This window comes from Balaenoptera physalus (assembly GCF_965194825.1).
Source record: "Balaenoptera physalus genome assembly, chromosome: 7".
NCBI classification, from domain to species: domain Eukaryota; kingdom Metazoa; phylum Chordata; class Mammalia; order Artiodactyla; family Balaenopteridae; genus Balaenoptera; species Balaenoptera physalus.
The window spans coordinates 23,835,691-23,854,271 of record NC_138886.1 but is presented as its reverse complement, the minus strand read 5'-3'; the positions used below and the strand labels follow the sequence as shown (position 1 = coordinate 23,854,271).

Genomic DNA, 18,581 nt, shown 5'->3' with positions numbered 1-18,581 from the left:
CCTCTTTCACAGGGTAGATTTCAACATATGAGATCATGGCCTGCCTTATTCAAGACTCTGCTGCAAGTGACAGAAAACTCAGTTTAAACCAGATAATTAAAAAGGGACAGTTATTGCCTCCTGTGAGCCAACTGCAGAATGATAAGGATGGAGCTGTCCCCACAGTTGACTGGCCCCAGGCGCTCCATCTCTCCATTTCTCAGCTTGTCTTCTATTTGTGTTTTGCTCCATTATTTCAACTTCTTCCACATGGCTGGGAATCCAAGTACCACCATCTCTACAAACACATCCTTTAACTTACAATCCAAGGGGGAAAAGGCAGAAACCCTAGGGCAGGGCTTTGACTGGTCTGGTTCAGGTCACATGTCTGTCCCTGTGGCTAGAAGTCAGGGTACTGCACTTGAAACTGAAACCATGCACCTCAGATTGGGACTTGAACCCATGTGACCGGGACTCGAACCCGGCCAAAACCCACAGTCTTCCAACTGAGATCACACAGCTGGTTTCAGGACTTAATGAATTTCAGGTTCTTGATGTCTTATTGCAGCAAGAATTCATTGAGGGGCAAAGTGATAGGTAAGAAGTGGATTTATTTAGAGAGAAACACACTCTGCAGACAGAGTGTGGGCCATCTCAAAAGGTGAGAAAGGCACCAGGGTATGGGGTTGTCAGTTTTTATAGGAGTGGGTCATTTCATGGGCTAATGAGTGGGGGAAGTATTCCAATTATTTTAGGAAGGGGCGGGGATTTCCAGGAGTTGGGCTACCGCCCACTTTTTGATCCTTATGATAGGTCTTGAACTGTCATGGCGCCTGTGGGTGTGTCATTTAGCTTGCTGTTGTGAGCGTATACTGAGGCTCAAGGTCTAGTGGAAGTCGACTTGTCTGCCATCTTGGACCCATTTGGTTCTAATCAGTTTATGTCATGTCCTTGGGCTATGTCATTCTTTCAGAGGTTGTGCTCTGCCTCCTTCCCTCCTGTTTCAAAACCCCCCTCCAGAATCACAAGGAATAGGAAAGGAGCAGGTCCTCTACAAAGCAAGGGAAATAGTTACCAGAATAAGGAGGCAAAGGATTCTGGTTAGACCAAAATAGGACATCTGCCACATCCTGCGTTCCTCTTACCTTTATACCTTAAGATTTTGAAATTTGAGATTTGAGTGCAGTCCAGACCATCCTAGGTCCCCCCTGGATATGCTCAAGTTTGTCAGTATCCCACTCACAATGTGACCCTCTTCCCCCAGTGGAATCCTGAGGAACGCACTGTACCTCGAGTTATCTGATCTGCACAGGACACAGCAGACTCCTTGGGTTCCTTGTTCTGAACATGACCATCCCAGTGCCAGGCGTATAGTGTGTACTCCAGAAATAATGAATGCATAAAAAGATAACCATGATTCTCAAGCCAATCCTGCCTAAACATTTCTCCCAAAGGCAAATAAGGCAGCTGTTTTGCAATTGGTAAAATATAGCAATAGAGACACAACCAATTGCACTGAGAATGAGGGAGCATGTGGGAGGCTATGGCTGGGACACCTGGCCAGGTGCGCCTGGCACCCCTGCTTGGAGGGACGGCTCTGTCCTCCTCTAAACTTTCAGTTCACTGGAATGAGCTGCTCCTCCCCAAAGGCAGCAACACGGGAAGCTGAAGGTATTTACAGAATAAAAACAAAACCCAATAAACTGCATGTCCTTTTCCTGCCTTTGACTTTGGCTTCAAGGGACAGAAAATTCAAAATGACAGTGACCTAAATATGAAAGACTGTCATTTAAACCAAGTGCAGAGGTAAGAGGTCAAGGCTGGAATGGCAGCTCCACAGTCCCTGGGGACCCAGATTTGCTCTTGTTTCTCCACCATCTTGTTGATCCCAAGTTCCCACCATCACGCCACCATTCTAACAGAAAGCAGGAGGAGATAGAGGAAGGAAGAGGGTGAAGGTATGTTCCAGCGGTCTCAAGATTTCCAGAAAGCTCTCCTAACACTTCCATTTACATCTCATGGTTGGAACTTAGCTCTAGCTATGAGCGAGGCTGGGAAATAAGGTTTTTATTCCAAGCAGCTTTGTACTCTGTTAAAGCCAAGGGCTCTGTCACTATGTAAGAGACAGGAAATGGATGCTGGAATGGGCAACCAGGATCTCTGTCAACGCTGCCAGGAAGGAAAAGCTGATTCTAAAGTGTGAAGGCAAAGGCAGGAAAATTAGAACGTGTCCTGCTGTGGTCTGGGCTACAGTCCTGGTAGGGACTTTGGAGAGGAAGACTTCAGTCCATCAGTCACGTTGCCAGAGCATCTTCCGTGAAATTAACTAGACCAGATCCAGGAGATGATCTTGGTTTCCTGTAACTAAACTCCCAAGCGTGATATGCAAGGCATTCTGCACCTGCCCAGTTCTACCTCCTTTGTATAGCAGCAACCTGCCACTCTCCTGCACTTGGACCACACCCAGCTCCCTGTCATTACTAAACACGCTCAGGCCCGTTCAGTTCCCCTCCCTCCACACGTGCAGTTCCTGGTGCCTGGAAAGCACTTTCCTCCCCTCCTTGCGTGAAAACTCCCAAACACTGAGCTTTCGAGTTGAAGCTCACAAGGACTTCCTTCATGGGTCCCACCATTCCCTCTTTTGTGATTGCTAGAAGCCTTCCTCAGATTTCCTTTGCTTTCTCGTCTTTATCTGTATGTGTTTTCCTCATCACCGACCACCCTATTTAAAACAGCAGCCCCCATTTTCCCTCTAGACCCTTATCCTGCTTTATTTTTCTTTGTAGCAATTAACACCACCTAACATTTTATGTATTCATTTTTTTCCATATGTTATTATCAGTCTCCTCCCATTAGAAAGTAATGTTTCCAAACTCCTGGAAGATATTTAGCTTAGGGATTTCATGGAAAAATGGGGAGGGGGAGTTTCTTGGGATTCTGCAAATCATGTTATTCCTCTAAAAAATCTAAAAAATATTTTTTCATAACTTTACTTGTTTTAAAATGATAATGAGTGACTCAAATAATAAACAGGGAATCAGTTTTTCTGTGATACAGTTATGCCAAAATTTCAGAGATGTTCTGTTTAAAAAACCTGATGTATTAAACAAATACAAGGTTTGTGAATCATGAACCAATGTGTTATGATGAGGCTACATATTTCAACAACATACAAAAATGATTTCTACCTGATATTTTTGATAAAGGATTAAAAGAGAACATTAACACAAATTAAATACTTTTTTATTTGTTATATGACAAATATTCCAGGTATAAAAATTTTTTCATGTTGCTTTGATTTGGTTGAGTTGTTAAGAGTCCAGAAGCATCTTTAAGTTGGGTACACGTTCCTTCATGCATGCTCATTTCCTTAATAATGAAAATATTATTTGAGCTGCCTACTTTGTTCAGCTAAAATATTGCCTCAGAGAGGCCTCCTCGGGCGGCATGGTTCAAAGCAGTAGCGCCCCACCCCTGTCTTCTCTTTCTCCCTGCCTCCCTTACCAATAGGAGGTAAGTTCTAAGAAAAGAGGAGTGACCATTTGTAAGTTGCAACCAGGCCCTCAAAACTCTACAAGTTCAATGTGAGTCCATACTGCAAGTGGGCCAACCCTTAAAATATTAGCAGTAGCAATAGTAAGTAGCAATAGTAATAACAGAGCTATTTCTTTTTAGCTCTTATTATGTACCAGGCGTCGTTTAAGTTTTTAAAATTAATGGTTTCTACAGGAGTAGATAGGATTATTATCCTTCGTTTTATTGAGAAGGTCCCAGAGAGGATAAATAACTTGCTCAAGGTCATGCAGCTAGTAAGTAGGAGAGCCAGGTGTTGAATCTAGAACACGTGCCTCCAAATTACATACTTTTCACTCTGACATCTTACTGCCTCCAGAACAATTTTATTCTACATACAACATGGTGTATGTTTCCAGGGGAAAGCTAGGTGCGTACTCACTGCCTCTTCCCTGTGTTAGTTAAACCACACTAGAAGAAGTGTGTGTTTGGTTTTGGGATCCACTAACTGGAGCCCTTTGAGAGAGGGTCCAGAAATAAACCATGAAAGGCAGGGCTGAGAGCCTGATGATGCTTGACCTGGGAAGGAGAAAGCGTGTGATTGCTTCCCTACTTTCTTTAGGTCCTTGCTTAGATCAGAGAGACACTGTTTCCGATCACCATTTAAAATGGCAACCCCATCACCCTGGTCCTTCTCCTGTTTTAATTTTTCATCATAGCACTTATTACCACCTGACATTTTCTGACACATTTGTTCTTGACCAAAGTCATTGTCTATCTCCCCCACTAGAGAGTAAACTCCATGAGTTCAAGGATTCTGTCTAGTACCATCTTTCCAGGGATGAGAACAGGGCCTAGTACAGAGTAGACATTCAGTATATTTGTTGAGTGAATAAATAAAATATGAGTCCCCAAATAAAATATTTTCATTTGTTGACATACTATTCTAGTCCTTATCCAGGAGTAGATTCAATTAGTATATACCTAGAGTAATATCACAGAGATAATTTTATATCCTAAATCTTCCGCTGATACTGAGCTAGGCATATTTTTCTTTTTTGCTGAATTTAAACTTTACCTTCCTCTTTCTTTTCCTATCTCCACTCTCCCAAAGGCAATTAATATGAGAAGTCTATCCTCCCACATCTTTCTCCCATATAATCATGTACCTGTATGACATGTACATGTAAGTTTTTTCATCATTTTACAAATGGATATATTATATATCTCTTCCATTCTGCCTTTCTCACCTATGTATGCAAGTATATACTTACATACATAGATATACTTCTATATCTATGAAGATATAGAATAAACATTAAAAAAGCCCACAACATACTTCATGGTATAACTGTTTCAGCAATTTATACATTTCTTATGGACAGGTATTTCAATTGTTTTCCATTTGTTGCCATTTCTATCAGTCCTGCAATTTGCATTCTTATATGTATATTCTTTTGACTTTGTGTTTCATTTCTGTTTGTTATATTTTATAAAGTGGGATTTCTGGAGTATTAAGGTGTGCAGTCAGAATAGATTTGCTAGATTACTTCCCTAAAGAGCTATAGCAATACACATTTCTGTCAGCAAAGGCCAAGAATGCCCTTTTCTCTCTGCAACCTTGTGTGGGGAAATAAACCTTCTCTGGATTTCTCAGTGCTCCTGTAAAATGCTCTAGCCTCCTGAGACAGAGAAATGTATTTGGTATAAAGACAGAGAATGTTTGCCTTCACTTCTCCTAGGCACGTTTTGCTTTTCATACACTATGAGAATTAGATCTGTAGCCATTTGCTGATTCCTCTAATCCAAAAGGATAACAAAATTTCTCTTATCTCCCCAAATGGGACAAATGACTGTAATCTGGACTAGATCCCTAGGTTAAGCTTCCAAAGTGTCAGGAATAGTGGACCACTATTTCCCTTGTGTTTACGTTTCAAAAGGGATGAAGCCCCAACCTTGGAGCCATCTCTTGGGAAAAGCCTGAGACACCTACTGGGCTTAGCTGGCCCTTGGAGAGAGATTTTTACATTCCAAAAGGTCAGAGTAAGCATCCAGGATCCTTCCTATCTCTTCTCCAAAGGGCAAAGGTTTTTCCCTCTCCTTCCCAGAGAGGAGGGAGATGGCTGCCTCTCTCCTGTATATAAATGGAGGAAATATTTTTTTCCATCCCTTGTCTATGGAATGAAACCTGCCACTCACAAGAGAATTTTTATCAGCCCTCACAGCATCACCTGTGGGTCTAGGAGTGAGGGACTGTCACTGCACTTTAATCTATTGATCTGGTTGCATCAATAAAGAACTCTTTTCTCTGTCCCAAGTACTCATGCTTCTGCAGCATATATATATATATATATATATATATATATATATATATATACATATATATATATATATACATACATACACACACATATATATGTATATATATATATATATATATATATATATATATATATATATATAAAACAAAAACTGTGCAAGTGGGAAAACATTCCAGACCCTTCACAGTTTTTGACACAGCATCCTGCCAGCACTGGGAATGTTCATTCTTTTTAATCTTTGCCAATCTAATGGGTGAAAACTGTCTTCTCACAGTCTTCTATTTTCCCTTCTATCAGTGAAATTGAACATATTCCATTTTAGACATTTCAGTTACCTTGCGTGTGCATCTGTGTATGTGTGTGAGAATTGCCTTTTCATAAATTCTGCCCTTTTTCCAAAGTTTTCCTTGAAATTTTTCTTATCAGTTTGTATGGGCTGTTTTTATGGTAATAGAATAGCTATGAATATAGGCTGACAGTGGCTCTTCAGCAAACGTTTTGCAAATACTTTTTCTTCCAGTCAACCTTTCAGCACGATATTTGTCCTCATCCTGCTATTCTTCCTACATGCTTTGTCTGCTTTCTGTGTGCTATCTAACAGGAAGAGGGTCCTTAATGCCTACTACTTGCAGGTCCAAATGCTAAAGCGAGGGCCAACCTCTTAGTTGGTGAGAAAGGGGCTAGAGTCACATGGAGAGAGGGTCCTTCCTGAGGGGCTTACTGTAGGGAGGATGTGTCCATTGAAAACCTCCTGTCTGACCCTGAGTCTGATACGGAGGAGGAAACCTGGAAAAAAAGACACAGTCAGTTTCTCTGCTAGAGACGCTACTCCCGAAAAGGGAGAAGATCATGGTGGGGATGTCCCAGTGGCTGGTCACTGCAGCTTGGGGCTTGGGATGCACACTCCATCCTGGGTTAGGAAGAACTTCGGCATCCTGACTTCTACGTTATCACAGGTCACCGGGCAGGCAGTCAGAAAGCAGAGCCTGCCCCCTCTCCTCACTCCCCTGGAGTCAGGGGGTAGATGCCCAGAAGAGCAAGCTGAGCAGGACCCACAGCCAGCAGGAAAGGAATATGGTGCCAGCAGGCTGTGTTTGGACCAGAAATGAACAGGATGCGAAATGGGGCTGAAACCGCTGAGGCAGAGACCAGGGAAGCGGGGCGCAGTCTCCATGCTGGATGCTGAGAGCGGGAGATGGACGCTCCTGGGTATCCTTGGGGAGTGTGGTTCTAAAGGTAGAGGAGGCACAGCCGAAATGCCACTCGGGGCCAACAGGCAGCCTGCTGGGCACATTCCTTCAGTAAAGTTTCTTTCTAAAAAGAAACTACAAGGTAGCTGATCAGAGGATGAGGTTTCTTTTCCAGATGTAAGCTCTGAGTGTACAGAAGTCAAGAGGAATCCAGGGCTTTATGAAAAATGGATATTCCTCGCCCTTAAAACTTCCAGAAGCTAGTAAAGACCGAGTTTCTAGGGACAATTGGCCGTAACACAGCTTGGGGGCCAGGAGGGCACGCTGACTCCCGAGAAATGTCAGCGACATCCACGGTGAGGCTGAGGGCATCTGCCCCTTGCCTGGGCTGTGGCTGGGGACTCACTCACTGCCATTTTCCTGTTGGACCGCCGGTACACATCTGGGGAGGCCTGGCTGCACAGTCTCAGCCCTCAAATCTCATTCTTTCCATGTGTCTTGTTGGCGAGGTTTCCTGCCACCCTCCTGGAGACTGGACAGAGCTGGCAGCAAGAAAAGAAAGACAAGTCAGGGTCATGCTGCTCTGAAGAGGCATTTGGGGCTATTTTCATGAAGGGATGGGGTAGCCGTAAGGGTGGTGGGCCGGGCAGTAACTTTGCCTCTTGCCCAGATGTATAAATGAGAAGCATCAGATGACAGGATGTCCAGCAGAACTCGCCATGAGGGTGGAAACAGTCCATATTTGCACTCTCAGATGTGACAACCACTAGGCACACGTGGCTAGTGGGCCCCTGGAGTGTGACTATTAGAACTGAGGAAGTGGATTTTTAATTTTACTTGATTCTCATTAATTAAAACTTGAACATAAGTAGCTAGCGTAGTGGCTAGTGGCTATTCTATTGGACAGCCCAGCACTAGAGCGTGGGGGTCAGGAGTTTGGGCTCTAGAATGAGACAGAGAATCTTGTTTCCCTCACTTCCTAGCCCTGTGAACTTGGAGAAGCAACTTAACCTCTTCCTTTTATCTAAGCTGCTTCCCTCTCCTTTTATCTAAGCTGAGGCTGATGGTACCAACTTCTCAGCCTTAATGGGGGTGTTGCCTATTCAAATACGGAAACACTAAACAAGCAAGTTCAAATAATTGTCACAGTCCTGAGAATCCACACCTGTCAGTCGAGGTGGAGCTGCCAGGAATTTTCAGGTAATGTAGGAGGCAGAAAGGGAGGGGATGCTTTCTGAGAAATGGGCTTGGAAAGAGTTCAGTTAATGAACTTCTATCTCTGATGCTTGAGGGTTCCTGGCTGGTGAAGAGTGTTTCAAGAGGCTTGCCTGGGAGGTGACAAACTTAGGATGCTCCCATCTGGCTGGGCTTTGTGTCTGAGAGTTGTCTCCAGGGCCAAGTCCTGAGCTGCTCAAGACTTTGACAGATTCTAATGAGACCCCAGAGGGCAGCAGGAGTGGAGTGGTGTTGAAATCCATGTCCAGAGAGTCTTGCTTGAGAGAAAGGAGAGGTGATACCAGAGGCTGGGGAAAGGTCACTTTTTCCCAAGCTTGTAGTGTTGTCCTCAGGACCGGAAGGAGAAGTCAATCCAGACAACTTGCCTTTGGTCTAAAGCTACCCTAAGGCATTGGTGATGGTACTAGTCTAGGAAGCGGGTAGGTACAGAGAAGCCAAAAGCCTGGGAAGATGGCAAGGTCAAGTCCCATTTTCCCGTCTTTTGCTGGGAACTTTTTTTTTTAATTAGTTTAAAAAAAATTTGTTTTAAATTAATTAATTTATTTTTGGCTGCTTTGGGTCTTTGTTGCTGTGTGCAGGCTTTCTCTAGATGCGGCGAGTGGGGGCTACTCTTTGTTGCCGTGCACGGGCTTCTCATTGCGGTGGCTTCTCTTGTTGCAGAACACGGGCTCTAGGCGCATGGGCTTCAGTAGTTGTGGCACACGGGCTCAGTAGTTGTGGCACGTGGGCTCAGTAGTTGTGGCTCACGGGCTCTAGAGCGCAGGCTCAGTAGTTGTGGTACACGGGCTTAGTTGCTCCACGGCATGTGGGATCTTCCCAGACCAGGACTTGAACCCGTGTTCTCTAATCAGGTGGTTGGCAACCAGTCCCCACCCTTAGAAGCTCCCCCCTACCAGTGGCCAATGATGTAATCAGCCAGCCTATGTAAAGAAGCCTCCATAAAACCCCTAAGGATGGGGTTCAGAAAGCTTCTGGGATGGTGATTTGGGGAGAGTGGTGCACTTGGGGAGAGCATGAAGCTCCGAGCCCTTTCCCCCCAACCTTGTACTATGCGTCTCTACCATCTGGCTGTTCCTGAGTTATATCCTTTTATAATAAACCAGTTGTCTAGTAAGTAAAATGTTCCTCTGAGTTATGTGAGCTACTCTAGCAAATTAATCAAACCCAAGGAGGGGTTGTGGGAAGCTCCCATCTATAGCTGGTCAGTCAGAAGCACAGGTGACAACCTGGACTTGTGATTGGTGTCTCAAGTGGGGAAGTGTGGGGGGTTAGTCTTGTAGGACTGAGCCCTTAACCTGTGGGATCTGATGCCATCTCCAGGTTGATAGTGTCAGCGTTGAGTTGAATTGTAGAACACCTAGCTGGTGCCAGACAGTTGCTTGGTGTAGGGAAAAAACCCACATGTTGGAACTGGGTGACAGATTTGGACCTCCTAACTGGACTCCTGCTTCCAAGCCTCTCCATCATCTCTCTGTCCAGCACACCTTGTGAGTTTGGTCTTCCCGGGAAGCCATTTCCCTCACAGTGCAGCCCTGTTCCTTACTACCTCCTCTCACTCCCACTCTAGGCCCACTCTGCTCTGCTGCTCAGGTTCCCACAGGGTCCTCAGCTACATCTCATGTCTCTAGCCTCTCCCCTTTGGTCCTCGTTCAGTATAATCTTTCATCTGTTCTCTGCCAGGAATGTCCTCCTTATCCAAATCCTGCCCGTTGGCTTAAGGCTCTCTGCTCCTGAAATCTTTTCTACTGCCCTCGCTCCCATCCCCTCTCCTTCCTTGGACTTTCTCAGCGCTTACATTTTGACCCTACACCAATCAGTAGGACATTTGGTTCTGAATAAGGGAGTACCTCATTTGTCTTCCTGTCATAAAATCCTGCTCCTCCACTACCCACTCCCTGCTCCCACCAAATCTGGCCTCCTGGAAGGGCTCTGGGACCCTGTGGAATGGGTGCAGCCTCTTCTCAGGAAAGAGCTTAAGACTCTTCTCCCACATGCTCATACAGACACCCCAGAGAAGCCCCCAAGATTTATGCGGGGGGACGGGGAATCAGAGCAGAGTCAGAGAGTTGAGACAGGAGGCTCTAAAAGCCCCCCCTCTGCCTCGCTAGATCCTCAGCAGGACTCTACAGGGCATTAAGCCCAGGTGATGCCATCAGGATCAAAGCCCAGCCAGTTGCAGTACCTGGCAAACAGGATCATTACTGTCATGCATCAGGATGCCAAAGATGGATCAAAAATGGCAATGTGCTTCAACTGAATGACTAGTTTCCTCTGCTCTCTGGTAGTAACTTACTACCAGATTAAGCTGTTTCTTGAGACGCTCTTGGACCTGAAGTTTAGGACTGCATTGTCAACTCAGAGAAGGACACTTGACTGTCTGTGTATTAATAGAGTATGTGTCTCAGTTGTCAAAATGTTGTACCCACAGCATAAGGGCTACGAGGAAAGGTTCCCCTCTGATTTATAATTAATGTCGCAAGGTAGTGGTGGGAATAATAATTAGAACAACAGACTTGGGTTCAAATCTTTCTGCTATTAGACTCAAAGTCTAAGAGCCTCAGTTTCCTTATCTGTGAAACGGGGATAATAATGGTAACTACCTTATAGAATGTTGTGGGGATTAAGTGAAATCATGCATTTCAAACACAGTGCAGTTCCTGGGACAATGTAAGTGTTCAATAAGTGTTAGCCATGATTGATATTATGTGAAGAGTCCTATCATAAGATAAATCTGTAGTATCAGAAGACAGGCATTTTTTAGGTTTTAGTAGTAAGTACATGAAGGGTACTTGGGTAGAAGTCTGTGAAGTTTTGGCTTTCTTGCTACCGCAGAAGTGAAGTGAGCCAAGGACACTGGTGGAATGTGACCTGGGGGTCTTGCTTTAGGACAGATGACCTGAGCATCACTTCTGGTTGCCCGAGTTTTGAGTTGCCTCTTGATGCTAATGACATTGTGATGAGCTAAGCTTACACCGATGAAGTAAATAGTAATTGGGGTTGAGCACCTGTGGCTCATCAGCTCCCCCTAGAGGAAGGAGTGGGGTGGTGCTGGAAGGGGTTGCCGGGGCCAGTTGCTGATACCACATGGGCCGAGTGTGAGCTCTGGATCAGGGACATCTTGGATCTGGAGTTTGAAAACCTCTTGCGCATGTACCTGCCTGTAATCTATCTTCCAGGCATGGTGAGACCTGTGAAAATAAACCCCAGCCCCTAGTCTGTCCTGCTTGCCATGCCAGGGCGGGAAGAACACTCTGGATTGGGGGATAGTGGTAGTCATCGCTCCAGGGGCTTCTGTGAGGGGGCTTAGGTCGCCGGTGAGTGTGGCCATCTGCTGCCCTGTTGCACGCCCTGTCCTTTGCTGCTTCTAAAGAGGGCAAAGCCTGCCTGTGTGGGTGGGAAAGGTATTATTACTGGGGCTCTTGTGGTTATTGCTGCCACCACCGTCAGTTACACAGTTGGAGAAGGGTATTGGTTGGGTCAGAAAACTGCCATCGAATACTCAGATTCCTCTACTTAGATCAAAGAAGGAAAGAGAAAAGAAAAAGGACACTAATGGGCCCTAAGAGACCAGAATGAACACTGAAGTGCATTTTTTCAGAAACAAAGGCCAGAGAAGGCAGTGAGATGTCCAGGGCAGACATCTTCCTGGCAAGATACAACCCTCCACCTGACCCCTAAGGCTATTTTTGGTGGCCGACTACGTGGTAGAGATCCTGCAGGTGCGGTCTGCGCATTGTCTTGTGTCATCCTTGGGACAACCCCACGATGAAGGGGTCATTGTACCTCTTTTACAGTTAAGGCAAAGGAGGCTCAAAGACCTTACGAGATTTGTCCACTTTGATAGAGCTAGCAAATGGGAGAGTGAAATTTGAACTTGGTTCTGACTAGATCTAAAGTTTTCCAATTCATAACTTGGATGTTGCCTCCCAGGGCTCCATTTTCCTTCTCAGTAAAATGGGGGAGTGAAACTGGTTCTAAGGCCATCCTTCTAAGCCCAGTGACCACAGATGGCCAATCAGTAACTGAAAAAGGGAAAGTATAGGAAAGAATCCAGTTTGGTGAAACAACAGTTCTGTCTGAATAGAGTGATCCAGGCAAGAGGTGTGTCCCATGGGCTGGCAGGGGGCACAGGCAACTTTGGGAGGAAAATTCTGAGAAGGTAGAGATTGAGACACGTAGAGTCTGTCTTCCTCAGGCCATTTGGGTCCCCTGGGAAGGACATTAAAGATGCTCTCCTTTCTTGTGCCACTCTGCCCTTTCTCCTAGCCATGAACCCTGGGCTCTCACTCTTTCTTCCTCCCTAGGAAACAGGCGGGCTTGTCTAGCTAGCTTTGGGCCACCAGACTGGACTCTCAGCTCTCAAAACTATGTTTTCCTTACCACTGGATGCTTCTCCTTTCATGCCTCTTCACCACAGGCCCAGCATCAGCACTGGGGGGGTTCCTGGAAAAGTGGCTGGAGACTTCATCCCCTTGTCCATGTCACCAGGCAGATCTTGCTTCTCTGGGAACCATTGTGAATGACCCAAGTACAAAAGTGTAAATCAAAGCCTCCTGATGCTTTGAGACCTTCACCCTTTCACTGAACTGGCAACATCAGCAGCTCTGTCTGCACCCACTGCACCAGTATGACTGTTAGGATTCCAACTGTCACCAGAGCTCCAGCAGACAGGATTCTCTGACCTCACCCATGATGCCAGAACATTCCATGGTCCAGCTCAAACTCATATCCAGCAACTGTAAGACCCTCCAAGACAGTTTCTTTTTTGCAATAAAAACCCCCATGGATGTGCACTCGTGAAAAAAAATCAATTTTATTAATGTATAATTTACAGATTAAAATGCATCTATTTTACGTGTGCATTTGGTGACTTTTGACATATTTATACACCTGTATAATCGGTATCATGATCAATATAGAGAAGATTTACATCATCCTAAAATGTTCCCTGTTCCCTTTCTCAATTTTCCATCCCTGGTCCTAGACATCCACTGATCTGCTTTCCGTCTTGATAGATTTGTCTTTTTTATAGTTTCATATAAATGAAATCTTCCAGTGTGTAGTCTTCTATGCCTGGCTTCTTTCACTCAGCACAAAAATGTTGAGATTCATCCATGCGATCGCATGTATCATAGGTCATTTCTTTTTCTTCTTTTTTTAGTAACTTGCAGGTTTTATCAAAATGAATCAAAAAAAAAAAAGAAAAGCAAAGGGTAACACAACCCCATATCCCAAAACTTTCTAGATTTTTTAGTGCAAGAAATGCCATATCACTGAAGCATTTGAGGATTATCATGAAGTCCTAGTAAAACATGTAATCACCTCAGAAGTGGTAATAAAAAAGAGAAACAACCAAAGAGGCACACAGATTGTTATTTATTTACTTATGTTTTTGAATTTTTGAATTTTATTTTATTTTTTTATACAGCAGGTTCTTATTAGTTATCTGTTTTGTTTTTTTTTTAAAGGATTTTTATACTATGTTAAAAAACCACAAAATAAAAAAGGGATCAGTTGACATATATCTTAGAAGTCCTTCCAGAGTCTCTGTACCCACAGCCACGCAGGCTGCCTGTCGCCTTGCTCTCCTCTGCTCAGTCTGCGGCTCGTTGAAGGATCGCTGGAGATGACTCGGGCTCTAGTTCTTACAATCACACTTGTTCTGCCAAATCCAAGACCCTGAATTTATCCAAATTGTAGAAACATGCTTTGACCACCCGTCCACCAAAATACCTCCCATTCAGATCAACAACAGCTTTAATTGCTGATTCAACCCTCTCAAATTCTAAAAATATTCGTACTGCTTCATCATCAGGGGCACCAGGAATTTCAAATATCACACATTTTCCAACTTTGCCATATTTTTCACACTCTTCCTTGGTTTCAACTTGCAAGTCTTCATCTACCTCTCCTGCACCAACCATGTTCCTTAGTAGGACCACTTTGGTAGGACACAACGTATTTCAGTTAATGGATTTGAATTCGACTTCTTGGTTGCGTCTTTCTCAGTGGCGTCGCCCAGGATGATCTTGCCTCCCCGCTTGCTGGTCTTCTCCACTGACAGCGCTGTGCTCAAGCCCTGCTCTTGCTTCCCAAGACACTGGCCTTCCCGGAAGCCGTACTTCTGCATGATTTTATGTGCTACTGTGCCACCCATGTTGGGGAGGAAGGAGTTGCCGGGGCCGGTCGGGGGTCTGGGTCTGTCTTGTTCCTCGTACACTGGGGGAGGGATAGCAGCTTTGGAAGACGGTGAGCGAGGTCTTGAATCCTCTGCATAAGGAAAGTCTCGGGGTAACTCTTTGTGTTTCTCTACAAGAGAAGTGGGTGGTGCAATGGCAGCTCCGCCCATACTTCTCTTCCTCCTCTCTGGCTCGTAATCTTCATCTTCATCAGAATCTGAATCTGGTCGCCTGGAAAACCCCCTAGCTTCACTTCTGTCTTTACGCCTCTTTTCTCTCTCTTCTATTTCTGTCTTTACAGCTCCCGCTGTCTCTGTCGCTCCTCTCTTTGGCGCCTCATTACTTTCTCATAATCGTTAGGAAACCTGGGATCATATTCATCAGCTAGGGGAATCAAAACTTCTCCTGCAGAAAACCCCCTGGGAACCGGATCCTTGAGGCCCGCTGCCACGTGCGGCGGAGTGTCCACAATCTGCCTCTGGTCTGAAGAGCCACCTCGCTTCAGGTCGATTACCAGGGCAAGGACTGTACTTTGTTTTGTCCTCTGGCTCTTTGCCTGAGTGACAGCTGCCTTCTTCACCTGGAGCTGAGACTACAGAAGTTTGAAGTTTTGGGACCAGGCTGCTGTTTTTGAGTCACTGGTCTCCACTCCCAGGTCGTCGTACAGGGACATCTCAGTTTAATGCCGGCCCACCCGGCCGACGCTCCCAGGCCGCGGCGGCGCACCGGGGCTGAGGCGCCTCGGACTCGACGGGCTGGGCGCTGGGTGTCAGCCCCAGACGGCCGGACCTCTCCGGCGCCAACCCCTACGCAGAGTCCGCGGGGCGCCCGGCGGCGCCGTCATGTCTTTTTTTTTTTTTTTAATTCAGGTATAGTTGATGTACAATGTTATGTAAGTTACAGGTGTATAACATAATGTTTCATAATTTTTAAAGGTTATACGCCACTTACAGTTATTATAAAATATTGGCTATATTCCCTATGTTGTACAATATGTCCGTGTAGCTTATTTCGTTTATACACAGTAGTTTGGTACCTCTTAATCCCCTACCCATATGTTGCCCCTCCCCTCTTCCCTCTCCCCACTGGTAGCCACTAGTTTGTTCTCTATATCTGTGAGTCTCATTTTTGTTATGTTCACTAGTTTGTTATATTTTTTTAGATTCCACATGTAAGTGGTATCATACAGTATTTGTCTTTCTCTGTCTGACGTTTCACTTAGCATAATATCCTCCAAGTCCATCCATGTTGTTAAAGGTCATTTTTATTATTGCCGAGTAGTTTCAGTTGTATGGATATACTTCAATTTGTTTATCCATTCCCTTGTTAATGGACAGGTGGATGGTTTCTAGTTTTTGACTACTATGAATAAAATTGCTACAACATTTACATACTAATCTTTGTGTAGACATGTGTTTTAATTTCTCTTGGGTAGCAGCCAGGAGTGGAATTGCTGAGTCTGTGGTACATATGTGCTTAACTTTATAAGAAATTTGTGTTAGGTTTTGTCAGATACTTTTTTTTGCATCTATTGAGCAAATCATGTGGGTTTTCTTCTTTGATCTGTTAATATGGTGAAATACAATAATTGAAATTCAAACGTTAAATATTCAAACACTTGATCCATGATGATTAACTTTTTCTATACATTGCCTGACTTGATTTCCTAAAATTTTGTTACAGATTTTTGCAATCATATTATAAAGGATATTGGTCTCAGTTTTTCATTTCTTTGCAGTGTGTTTGCCTGGTTTAGGTATGAAGATAATGTTGGTCTCATAAAATGACTTGGGAAGTGTTCTCTCTTCCTCTGTTCTCTGGTAGAATTGGTATTATTTCTTCCTTAAATGCTTGATAGAATTTATCAATAAAGAAATCTGGGTCTGGAATTTTCTTTGTTAGAAGGTTTTAAATTACAAATGGATTTTTTTTTCTATTTTTTGGCCATGCCACGCAGCATGCGGGATCTTAGTTCCCCAACCAGGGGTCAAACCCATGCCCCCTGCGGTGGAAGCGAGGTGTCTTAACCATTGGACTGCCAGGGAATCCCACAAATCAGTTTTCTTTAACAGATATTGAGATACTCAGATTTCCTATTTCTTCTTGAGTCAGCTTTATTAATTTCTATCTTTCAAGACACTTGTCTATTTCATCCAAGTTGCTGAGTTTATTGGCAAACATCTTTTCACAGTCTTCTCTTATTGTCCCTTTAATGACTTTAAAGTTAGTAGTGATGTTCCTGCTATCATTTCTGCTATTGGTAATTGTGTTTTTCTTTTTAACTTGATCAGTCTGGCTAAAGGTTTGTCAAATTTGTTGGTATTTTTCAGGGAATGAGCTTTTGGTGTAAGTAATTTTTTTTGTTTGTTTAACTATATTCTATTTCATTGATTTCTGTTCTTATTTTTGTTTATTTTGATGAAAGTTTAGACAATTAATCTTAGACATTTCTTGTTCTTGTTTTGTTGTTAACTTTTTAAATGTATAGAAATGTGTACCTTAGAAAGTGAGAATTTCCCATAACCCATTCCCTCCCCTAGGTAACTGCCTTTCTACCAATGTGCTGATCACCAAAGACATACTAAAGGACTTGACATCCCTCTAATCCACCACATGCCTTTGAACATGTGTGCCTTTGCTCCTGGCATTCCTTCAGAAAGGAATACTCTCCCCAACATTCTCCACCTGGTGAATTCATAGTTATTAAGGTCCATCTCAAATACCACGTCCTCCTTGAACTTTCCTTCAGTTCTTCCAATCAGAGTTCATTCTCTTCTCTGTGTACCACTGGACTCTGTGCATGACTGTACTATATTGATCATTGGAAGGGTAGAATTTGAATATGGTCCATTTGTTCCAAAGTCCACACTTTCGTGTGCTATGCTGCTTCCTTGGCATTTTTCTATTGGGTTTTAGAGCAGTTTTCTATAATTCTTGACTTACTATACTCTTTTTGTTTGTTTGTTTTAATTGAGGTATAATTCACATTACATAAAATTCGCCTTTTTAAGGTGCACAATTATTACAGGATTTTAATCTCCAATTTCTTTATGGAAAGAATTATATTTATCTTAGTATTTCCAGTTCCTGGTATAGTACTTAACACTCAATATAAGACATTCAGTAAATGTTTCCTGAATTAAGAAAATAAGTGTTTACCATATGTTCTATGCTGGTATTTCTCAAATTCAACTTGCATACAAATCACCCAGGGAGACTGTTAAAATGCAGATTCTGATTTGGAAGTGGAATCTGAGATCTAAACTTCTAACAAGCTTTTTACATGATGCCTATGCTGCTGATCTGAGGACCACACTTTGTTTTTTTTGTTTGTTTTTTATTTTTTTAAACATTTTTATTGGAGTGTAATTGCTTTACAATGGTGTGTTAGTTTCTGCTTTATAACAAAGTGAATCAGTTATACATATACATATATCCCCGTATCTCTTCCATCTTGGGTCTCCCTCCCTCCCACCCTCCCAATCCCACCCTTCTAGCTGGTCACAAAGCACTGAGCTGATCTCCCTGTGCTATGCTACTGCTTCCCACTAGCTAGCTATTTTACATTTGGTAGTGTATATATGTCCATGCCACTCTCTCACTTTGTCCCAGCTTATGCTTCCCCCTCCCTGTGTCCTCAAGTCCATTCTCTAGTAGGTCTGCGTCTTTATTCCCGTCTTGCCCCTGGGTTTTTCATGACCAATTTTTTTTTTTTTTTTAGATTCCATATATATGTGTTAGCATACGGTATTTGTTTTTCTCTTTCTGACTTACTTCACTCTGTATGACAGACTCTGGGTCCATCCACCTCACTACAAATAACTCAATTTCATTTCTTTTTATGGCTGAGTAATATTCCATTGTATATATGTGCCACATCTTCTTTATCCATTCATCTGTCGATGGACATCTAGGTTGCTTCCATGTCCTAGCTATTGTAAATAGGGCTGCAGTGAACATTGTGGTACATGACTCTTTTTGAATTATGGTTTTCTCAGGGTATATGCCCAGTAGTGGGATTGCTGGGTCGTATGGTAGTTCTATTTTTAGTTTTTTAAGGAACCTCCATACTGTTCTCCATAGCGGCTCTATCAATTTACATTCCCACCAACAGAGCAAGAGGGTTCCCTTTTCTCCACACCCTCACCAGCATTTATTGTTTG

At 43.6% G+C, this 18,581-nt stretch overlaps 1 pseudogene across 1 annotated transcript; it reads right to left on the bottom strand.

The window, feature by feature from the left end:
- Positions 1 to 13,378: 13,378 nt before the first annotated feature.
- LOC309664165 (splicing factor 45 pseudogene) lies at positions 13,379 to 17,870 on the bottom strand (annotated as a pseudogene). Its single transcript has one exon. The product of its transcript is annotated as a splicing factor 45 pseudogene (transcript).
- Between the last annotated feature and the right edge of the window lie 711 nt (positions 17,871 to 18,581).